Here is an 11,032-nt window from a genome sequence, read left to right as displayed (position 1 = left end):
AAATTTTTTTTTTTGGGGGGGAGGGGGAAAATTTTCTAGTTCAAACGTTTATATATTCTTCCAGATTCATGTCATGGTAAAAGTTGGTAAAAGGTGGTAGGGAAATAAAGGAACTAAAGAAATAAAGGTTGTGGGGAAAAACTAAAAAGTCTCTACTTTGTTTTTATTAACAGCATGTAAATGACATTCGGACGGTTCGATTGATGCGCAATTTGATTCGTTTTTGTTTTTTTAACAGCTAAAACACTAAAACAAAACTTGGTCATTGTAGGCTGATTTCTGAAAGCTATGACGCTATTTAGAAAAAATGAATAGTTGCTCAAGAATTAATATTTTTTTGAAAAGAGGCACAAAGTTTGACTCGTAATGACGAGCAGAATTCGAATAGAGCATAAAAAGATATACTTATGCAGGTAAATATTTCAGAAAAACCGAAAAAACTAAGAAAAAGTATATTAAAAAACATTGTTTTCAAAATTAAATAGGAATTGACTAGAAAAATAAAGGTTTTGGGGAAAAACTAAAAATACAAGGTGAAATTAATTTTTCTTAGAATTCAGAATTTGTCAAGTTTATAAAGTTTTCAGTTTATTTTATCATGTACGAAAATCAAGAGCGGTATCACGTCGTTATAGGCCAAATTTGACTTTATAGGCTAAAATGACCATGTTCTACACGCGTGCGAACTAGTGCACCCTAATATTCGTTGTAAGTGCCCCCGATTAATCTAGAAACCACCCTCAAACCAACTGCAACTGATGTGAGCCACCCTTCCCTTTTTTTGAACGATAGCGAGGCTTGGATCACCGACTAGTAGGTGGAGTTTACAGTATTTTAATTTGTTTACGACAATCTGATGTTAAATCCTTAATTGCCGCTTCTTCCGTAGCTCATATGTCATTTGTTATTTTTAGCTATGCTTAGATGGCATTAGTGTTGTACCTGATTAGATTGTAGTGAAAACAATTAGTAATTGAGGTGGTAAAAGTTGGCTAGCCAGTGGAAAAGTGACTCTGTTTTGAAATACAGATAGAACAGTTTATTTTGAGCCCGAAACGACTCCTTTAGGAAGCCAGAAATCCAGCAGTGTCGATCAAATTCCATTAAGAAGATATGTGCTGCCACCTATAGCCAGCAGTTTAGTAAGTGGGAAAGAAAGTGCTCCAGGCCACTAATAGTAAAGCCATCCGTGGGTGTTAGCCATGCCCCAAAGTAAACGGCAAAAGCGGAATGCACGATTAGCCTTTGCGTGGAAATATATTAAAGGCTATTTAAGGTATGTGATATTTTTATTCGAAGTAGAATCTAATGCTAAAAATGGTAGAAATACTTTCCGAAAGGCAAAAGATAAGAAGTGGGGTAACGGAGAAGTTACAGCAAATTGAAAATGCCGGTGCCAGCGCTTAATCTGTACGGAAGGAATGGGCTACATTTGAAAAGAAACAAGATGAAAAAGTTAGTGCTTTCTAAAGATTAGAAAATCTCGCTCATGTTGAAAAAGTTTGAATTTGAATCTAAGAAAAATAACTTGGTGTTATACGAGTTCGACCCAGGTGTAAGGGGTTGTTCGCTAAAGGATGGCTTATTACAGTGTTCTGGTAGGGTTGTGCCCAGTTTAGACATCCACTGGAGTGACATTAAAGAGGCATTTAGAATGGAAACTCGTCCCGGAGAAGTCTCACCAGTCCTTATTAGATTCACAACTAAACATATTCGCGACTCACTTCTACGGAGCAATCGATATCTGAGAGAATACGGGCTGAAAGCGGCCCCTGATGATACCAAAGCTGAAAGAGAAGCGAGAAACACGTTGAGACCGATTCTAGAAGACGCAAAAAGCGAAGGTAGATCCGATGCAATCCTACAGGGGACGATATTACGAATTGGAAACCAAACATTTTCTTACGACCCTGAAACTCAGCGAGTGATCGAAACTGTCCAAAATTCCAGCGCGACAAGTATGAAGGTGGCCGATGGGGAAAGTGACAGGATTGCAGATGGGGACACAGAATCGGTTATGAGCCATGCATCCGATACTACGGTCATAGACGGCAACGCGGCAGAGACGCCGGTTAGGATGTCTCAAGGGCCAGTGGATTCGGAAGTTAGACCGTTACGGGTTCAAAAAAGACTGGCGGAGAGAAAACCGGAAGATGCAAATCGTCAACCCAGCACTAGAGTGGGAAGAGGGAGTACGAGTGGGTCGGGAAGAAGAGTCTGGGATGGACGGACGAGAAGCAGAGGCTTGGCAAGAGGAAACGAACCTAATAGGTTTATTCTTGATCCGACAATTAGGGAATAGGATTTGGAGGGCCGTGGTGCAATGAATTTGAAAATATGTTTCTGGAACATTCAGGGATTTAGTGATCAGAAACTAGGCCTAAGTGATTTATGTATGTTAGATGAGTGGGATATTATAGGTCTAGCTGAGACATGGAGAAGCTCCTGTATTTGCATTCAAGGGTTTATATGTGAGTGCACGTGAAGAAAACCATCGAGGAATGGCAGAGTGTACGGAGGAGTTGCTGTTTTATGTAGAGAAAGTCGTTTCCGCTCGGTACTGAGATTAAAAAGTGAGTCTGAGAATATTGTGTAGTTAAAAGTACAAATGTATGAATTAGATCTGGTTATAGGAGCTGTTTATATACCACCACAGAATAGTTTGTATATGAAGGAAAATATTTGGGAGTTGGTATCAAATGAGATGAGAAAATATGTTGATTTGTATGGTGATAGCTATTTTATTCTTACAGGTGACTTTAACGCGTATACTGGGATTTCAGATGGCAAATTTGAGGAAGTTGGAGATAACTGGAGGAGCAATGTATCACGGGATCCTTCCGAATCACCTTGGTATTATGAAGATTTAAAAATAGGTAAGCGACAGAATAAGGACCAGAACCGTAGGAGGAATAAATGGGGATCTAACCTTTTAGATTTTTGTGTGAATGAAAAACTGGTAATTTTGAATGGTAGACTAGGAGAAGATGAAGAAGTGGGGAATTTTACTTGTTTTTCTGGGTCACCAAGTGTGGTAGATTATTGTTTGGTTGGGTTGAATCTGTGGCCAATGTGTTACAGTTTTAGAGTGATGGGTTGCAAAGGGTCGGACCACGTCCCAATTGCTCTTAATCTGAATGTTCCTGTGTCCCAGAGGTCTGTATGCTAGATAAGGGTTCGGAGTTGGCAAAGAGAAGGGGAGATAAGTAGTTTTACAAAGAATGGTCATTATATTAGAAAATCGATAAAAATAGTTAAGGAGACAGAAGATATAGTAAACCAAGGGATAATAAGAGGTAGTACTCTGGAGCTAATAGATGAGTGTGAGGAATTTTGTAAAATTGGTAAGGTGGAGAAGAGTATAAAGGGACTGAATAAGGTAGTGTATGATATTTGCGTAGGAGCAGGAGAAAGTGATAAAATTGATGGTAGGAATTCAGAGGAGAGGGAATTGGATATGAAAAGGAAAAAGTTAAAAGCTAGGCTACAAGAAGCGTTAGATGTAGTCAGGTTCCAGAAACCAGGCACTTTAGATAATCATTTATTGGCATACCGAAGAATTAGGAGAGAGTATAAGAAAGAAGTAAGACAGCCTAAGAACATGAAAGAAGAAGAAGATATTAAGGAGATAGAGCAGGCATTAAAGGATAAGGATAGCAAAGTTTTTTGGAAGAAGGTTTCAAGTTCTACCAGAAGGGAGACAAGCCAAGATATCCCCCCCGAAAACACCTGGTCCAGTGAATTAAAGAGGCAGGAGACAACGGAAAATGAGTGTGTATTTGAAGATAATTGGAAGAAGAGTATCAAATATCAAGTTTATGGCCATATGAAGGACGAAGATGAGGCTTTAATCGTGCAAATTAGGTTAGAAGAAGCATGGAAAAGTTTAAAAGAGATGAAGGGATGTTCAGCACCTGGTCCTGATGGTATTCCAGCAGTTCTATGGAAGTATAGTAGAAGCGTAACATTGTATATTATTTCTTTGATATTTACAGCAGTTCTTCGATCTGGAATTTGGCCTAGTGAGTGGAACCTGGCAGTAGGATTTTCATGTAGGAAACTACATTAAAATTATAGATGTATACATTTAGGTAACACACTAGGAAACCTAATGGCGAAGGTATTAGATAACAGACTTAGAAGTTGGCTCCAGAAAACTGAAAGGCTAGCCACGGAGCAGTCAGGATTCAGAGAGAGACATAGTACGATTGACCAGATTTTTACATTAAAGTGTTTAGTTGATAAGTTTATAAATAAGAAGGGATGTAAATTGTATGTAGCTTTTTTGGATTTAAAAAGGGCATTTGATAATATAAGAGGGAACTGTTAATGAAGGATTGCATAAATATTGGCCTGCCATACCCACTTGTAAGGGTTATAATAAGTATGTATGAAGCTACAAAGTTTGTTATTAGGGTTGGAGGAAAATTTTCAGATGTAATTTGTTCTAGAAAGGGGGTTAAACAAGGTTGCCCCCTGTATCCGCGGCTATTTTCATTGTTTATTATTGATTTGCCGGATTTTCTTAGGAAGCAAGGAGCCCCAATGGTGTCATTAGATGTCTGTGAACTATGCATGCTGATGTTCGCAGATGACCTGGCACTAGTGGCGAAGTCTAGAGATTATTTACAGTTCTTGTTGGATAGAACTAAGTATTATATAGATAGGAAACAACTAAGCCTGAATGTAAAGAAGTTGGTAGTTATGGTTTTTAGAAAAGGGAGTAAGATTACAAGTAGGGATAGAGTAAAATGGGAGGGAATAGATTTAGATTGTAGGGATGAGCTTACGTATTTAGGATGTAAGTTTTCGTCAAATGGTAAGTTTGGAAAGCAGCTGAAGCTAAGTCTTGCTAAAGGAAAGTCCTGCGCCTATGCTATGGCTGCTAGCCAACTGGGAAACATACAGAACCTGAAGATGTATAAGCAGATATTTCAGGTAAAGATTGAATCGGCTATCCATTATGGATCTGAAGTTTGGGGATACATAGCTGGTGAGACAATGGAGAAGCTTCAGCTTCAGTATTTTAAGAGAGTTTTAGGTCTAAATTTTTCAACGAATAGTTTAGTATTGAGAGTAGATCTATATTTATTTTCTTTAAGAAGTGATAGGCTAGTAGGGATGATAAGACTATGGGAGAAAATCCTCAGTATGCCCAGAGTAAGGATAACAAAAGCAGCATATTTAGAAGCTCTTAGGATCCCAAAGAGTGATACGTGGCCATCTCAAATAAAGAAAATATTGGAAGATTATGGATTTTCAGAGCTATGGAATGGTGGGCTAGGGATTGGATTAAAGGAAGGAGCATTTGCAAATAGGGTCAGGGAGAGGTTAAGGGACCAGGAGATTCAGGTGTGGCATGCGCGAGTGAATGAGACCCGATCACTGGAGTTATATGCAAAGGCTAAGGAGCAGTGGGGAGAAGAATTATATTTTAAGGCGGAGCTTCAAAAGAGGCAACAAAAGTTGATTATTTGTGTTAGGTCAGGTGAGTTACCACTAGGTGAGAGAAGGAAGTATCTGGGAGGGGTTAGGCAAGCTTCTGGTCCTTATTTCTGTTCTATGTCCGGGAAAGAGGAAGATTTGGTTCATTTTGTGGGGAAGTGTAGTGAATTAATAGATTTAAGGAAAGAACTGTTTGGGGTTGAGGCTTGGGAGAGAGATGAAATAATACATTTATTAGCAAGGAAAGATATGGGAGGTATAAAGAGATTCGGAAGGTTCCTGACGATGGGTATAGAACATAGAGAAAGGTTTATTTGTTTTAAGATTAGGGATGAGGGTGATATTTCACTAGCTTAGATTATAGTTTTGCGCCAATTTAAGCGTGTATAAAAGTGTCTTTGTTCTTGTGACCACGGCCCTTTGGGCTTTTGTGTCAATAAATTCTATTCTATTCTATCTGGTTATTATTTTAATATCAAATCAATTCTAATGATGGTTTCCCATGAGATCTGTTTCTCCGGATTATTTTATTTGAGCTACCTATTTTACACGTGGATTTGAAATCGCAGATTCTTGCTGACTCGTAGAACAAGTTCACCTCTTCCGTATTTATGTTTTTGGTGGTTCGGTCAGAGGTTTTTTAATATAAGACTCCCCCCGTCAGCCAATTTTTTCTTCCGAAACATATTTCTTTATTTGCGTTTTTAGTTTAGACTGATCGGTAGTGGCTTTATCCGGAATTCTATGTTTTTTTTTCATCTTGCTATTGCATTTACCTTTATTCTAGTACCAGCCACGGAGAGAGCCTTAATATCTCCAGCTGATTAAACTACAGTTTAAAAGAATATCTAATCAGAAGAGCCCATTTCATTCCACTGTAAGGACTGGTTTTTCTTTACTGTTCTTTACTGGTTTTTCTTTGACTACTTTTTTTTTAGTTTGTGGAGCTAAAAGTGAGTATTTCTCACAGTATTGTTATACTTTGTATTAGGTTATACTTTATTAGCCATTAGAATGGTTGCTATCTGTTGTTCGCTACCAGCCTGAAGTAATAACCAATCGCCCTGGCCATCGCCCTATGTTCAGTGTTGCCAAATTTTGAAGAAAACATCCCTCGCCGATCGCCCAATCTTTCAAATTGACTACAGTGCTACCAAAGTTTGTCTCCTTTAACCTAAGATACTATTAAAAATAGTTTAACACAATTGACTCACAACAGAGGAGATTCTAAGGGGTCAGACACTACTTTTTGGGACTAAATCTTATCTGCTTGACTAGTAGCTCATTTTAAAGCCCATTTTTCACTGATTCATAATATATAAGTCTTACCACGTTTAAAAGTCTTGAATTCAATTTAGTTCCCAAATAATTTTTTTTTATGAAATTCAAAATCCTTGTCTTACAAAAAAGCGGGCGATGGCGTTGCTTTGCCTTGCTTTGGCTTATTATGTCCTATACAGTGTTTTTATGAAGTGAAAAACAATTTACCATAACATTACCATAACATTCAATATTTCCTTCATTGCTACAACTTTTTGTGACCTTTTCATTTAACCAGGGCGATTTTCCTATCGCCCTAGTCTTAAAATTCCAGCCATAAGGTCAAAGAATGGGAAAAAGGTTCCTATTCTTCTCAAAACGTGGAGTGCTATCATCAGACGCATGAGACTTTCAAATGAGCTGTCACTCGCCACAAATCGGAGCACAATCACAATTGACTCGCAGCAGAGGAGATTCTAAGGGATCAGACACTACTTTTTGGGACTAAACCTTATCTGGTTGACTAGTAGCTCATTTTAAAGCCCATTTTTCGCTGATTCATCATATGTACTTCTTACCGCGTTTAAAAGTCTTGAATTAAATTTAGTTCCCAAATAAAGTTTTTTTTTATGATATTCCAAATCCTTGTCTTACAAAAAGCGGGCGATGGTATTGTTTTGTCTTGCCTTTACTTATTATGTCGTGTACAGTGTTTGCATGATGTGAAAAGCAATAGGCTTTAGATGTACCTTAATAATCAATATTTCATTCATTGCTGAAACTCTTAGTAATTTTTCCATTTAACCGGGGTGATTTTCTTATTGCCCTTGTCTAAAAATTCTATCCATAAGGTCAAAGAATGAGAAAAAGGTTCCTGGTTTTCTCAAAACGTGGAGTGCTATCATCAGACAGATGAGACATTTCAAATGAGCTGTCACTCGTCACAAGTTGGAGCACAAACACAATTAGCTCATGATTATTGGACTTCTCAACAATGCTCAATTAAAAGTTTGACTGATTATGCTCTGTATACCGTTTTAATTTAGCAAAGAATCATAGATAAGTCTTAGATAAAAATCATTTTTTGAAGTGAAAGTTGGGAACAAAATTAAACCTTAAAATAGTGAGGATGGGGTCTACCCCCTCCCCAACTCTCGCTCTTTATGCTAAAGTCTTCAAGTTTTATAAAATTACTTCGCATTCAAAATCAACGACCCTTTCTCCAGGTTGAAATAACCATCATTTTTCGAGAGAGTCGTTGCGTAATTATGACTCTAGCCCTTCTCTCTTAGACGCATACAAACAAAAATAAGTAAGATCGCATCAAAAAATGCATACAAAATTTATTTATATCCAATTTACAGGTGCCGGAAACCCCAAAAACAAATCGAAACCATTATGAAGAAGCCAAATGCGCAAAACTGATTACAAAAAACAGTTTCGTCCTAAAAGTGCTGACAGAAGAGCTTAGGAACACTTTTGAATGTAACGAATTGGGCAAGATAAGTATAAGGAAAAGAGGTTGTACCTCTTTAATCAGAAATCATTTTAAGATAGAATGTCAAATAACTTTTTTAAATAATCATACGAAGACTAAGATGAAGTGTAGCGCAAAATGCAAACTTGAAGGATGTAACGCAAAATATAGGTGTAGTTCTAGATGCACTATTGACGAGATTATAATTACCACGGATATGACAATCACTTTTGATGCAGATCAAGTGGGAATAGCGTGTCATGATAAATCCAAGAGGGTCAAATTGGAACTCTCGGGTGTTGGAAGGAAGAACAAAGGGTATGATTATGGTCAATTCCAACAAAACCAGCACAGATTTTTAGAATCTAATGACGAAAAAAAAAATGTTCATGCTGCCCTTTAGCTTAAATGTCCATCATAAGGCTCTGTCAGACCTTTTGAAATCTCTCAAAACTTAACTACATCCCTTCTTTGAATTGGAGATCAAGATGAAAATATTTCAAGCGGCAACAAGTATAGATGAATCAAACAAAAAAACAGCATAAATGGGTACGTCCAAAGACTATCATGGCATCCATTTTGCATAGTACTTTTTTCAGAAAAGCAGATGGAACTGGCCATACAGGAATTAAGAATTAACCAGGACCTTGTTTTTAACTTGGACGCAGAATAAATTCTTGTATTCATTAGTATCAGGAGGTGGAGGACCGGGCCTTCCTCCAGTTTCCTACTTTGATGCGGTAAGTGATACACATGATAAGTGAGCCATTACGGTAATTTTAGAAGATTTTATCTGTCCGCTATACCGTAGAACCAAAAAAACTGTTCCTTTTATAGTTACAGATTTTTCTTGGGCCATGATGTATGCAGTTCTTCAGGCACTAAATAAAGATACGTTAATACAGTATTTGAACTGGTGTTATGATGTGGTAAAAAAAGGTGTCAACATAAATAAAAAAAACTAAGTTAATTATACATGCGGCACATATGATCAAATTTATTTATAGGTTCTGCGCTCTTGAGAACAAGGATTCTAAGACAACTGACTTCATAGTTTGTTCAGTAGCTATGATAATTCAACAAGAATCGTTGGAGTCGATAAAAGAATACTGGACCTGCTTAAGAGCACTTTTATCCGAAAAATATATTACAGATAAGATAAAATCAAGAGCACTGGATCTATTAGAATCTGTAAGTGAACCTTCTAGCCTAAGGTTCCAACCAGATGCTGTCTCTGAAGACAAGACTATAGACGATTGTGAGTTTACTGGTAATTGTGACGCTGATGATGAAAATCCTTTTATATCTTTCTTTGCTTTTCATGATGAGTGCTCAAAGGATAATAGTAAGGACAAGGAATTAATCCGTTATTATAGTTTGAAAGTTTGTCATAGGCTAGAACAAGTAATTATTAAACTGTGCCCCCTAACAACTGCAATAATGCTAAATGGTAGATTAAATAGGCATACAAATGCATCAGTAGAAAATTATTTCAAAATAATGAAAAGACAGGTTTACAAAGTTGGGCTAAGTCCCATGGACCCTGGTGAATTTGTGGATACGAGTTATATAAATGCTAAACCCATGGTTTCAAAAAGGATTGCTCTCCTGAATAACTATCCCCCTATCTCTAAAATTACTAGCTCAAGAAAACGAATGGATATTGACATGGAGCAACAAAAAGAAGAAGAAAAGGAAAAGCAATTCCCGAAAATGGATACTGTAAAAGAGGTCTGGAAGAAAAAAAGCAATAAAAAAAATATAACTGGCTCCAAATATTATGACCCGTCCCCTAATCTTGTCTTCCACCGGAATACATCATACCTGCTGAAAAATTAAATAGAAGAAGCATAAAATTAGCTAAAAAAGTACTTTCGAAAAATTAACAGTTGGACAACTTCCAAGAATTTAGCAGCGCCTATTGAAAGTATTCTTCGGGTCACAGCGATTCAATTGTTTTATGAAGAGTGTCAGTGGGGAGGGGGAAGGAAAAAAATTTGGCAAACATTTCAATAGGTGGACTGGCGTCAATAATAGGACAGGCTTGGCTAAGCGATCAGATTATGGAGGCCTATATAATGAATAGAATAAAGGAAAGAAATCTAGGCCATGGTGTCGTTCTTCAAGGAGCACCACTTGTAAACAAGATCTTATTACAACTCAAGGATCCAGGTTATTTGATTCCTGCCAAAATTTTGATTTTTCTGGTTAACGAGTTTGGTGTGCACTGGACGCTTATTTTCATTGATAGTCTGAGCTGGAGTTGCATTTTTTTACCCTTTACAGGGTGAAGACAAATATTTGGGTAAGTTTTCAAACGTTTTTTTTTGATAAGCGCTTTGATTTAAAAATTTTGCCCTTTAAATTCAAAAAACAAGAAGATGGTTTCAATTGCGGGCCGATGTGCCTTCAATTTATAGATTTTCTTTGCAACTCGATAGATTTGGAGTGTGAAGATCCACTCAACAATCTCTACTTAAATTTCAGAGACTAAGAAAATATAATTGACAATTTAACAGATGAGGAAAGTAGCAATACAATGCGAGCCCAAATCTTTTCAGAAATTGTAAAAGCCATGGACGTATCATTGACTAATATTTGCAGAATTTGCAGAATGTCACCTGTAACATATCAGTCAAATTCTGATTCGTCGGATTCAGATGATGCAACAAATTGGACTGGATGTAATACAAATGAAGACCATTGGTTCCACAGGGATTGTTTCTTTAAAATGCTTCAAACCGTACTAGAGGGAAAATTAAACTGTCTAATTTGTAATTATAGCTTTTGAAAGAGATAATAAAATATTATAGCTTTTGAAAGAGATAATTTCAACACTCATGCAAATAA

General features: G+C 37.1%; 1 long non-coding RNA gene across 1 annotated transcript; it reads left to right on the top strand.

Moving 5' to 3' along the window:
• Positions 1-1,155: 1,155 nt before the first annotated feature.
• LOC148945114 (uncharacterized) lies at positions 1,156-8,238 on the top strand. The gene is made up of 3 exons (XR_016142755.1): positions 1,156-1,276; positions 2,754-2,876; positions 8,070-8,238. It is a non-coding gene; the product is annotated as an uncharacterized LOC148945114 (long non-coding RNA).
• The last annotated feature ends 2,794 nt before the right edge of the window (positions 8,239-11,032 follow it).

This window comes from Artemia sp. Qi Xiang Cuo, chromosome 13 (assembly GCF_049724085.1).
Source record: "Artemia sp. Qi Xiang Cuo chromosome 13, ASM4972408v1, whole genome shotgun sequence".
Classification (NCBI taxonomy): domain Eukaryota; kingdom Metazoa; phylum Arthropoda; class Branchiopoda; order Anostraca; family Artemiidae; genus Artemia; species Artemia sp. Qi Xiang Cuo.
This window is presented reverse-complemented; position numbering and strand designations above follow the sequence as displayed.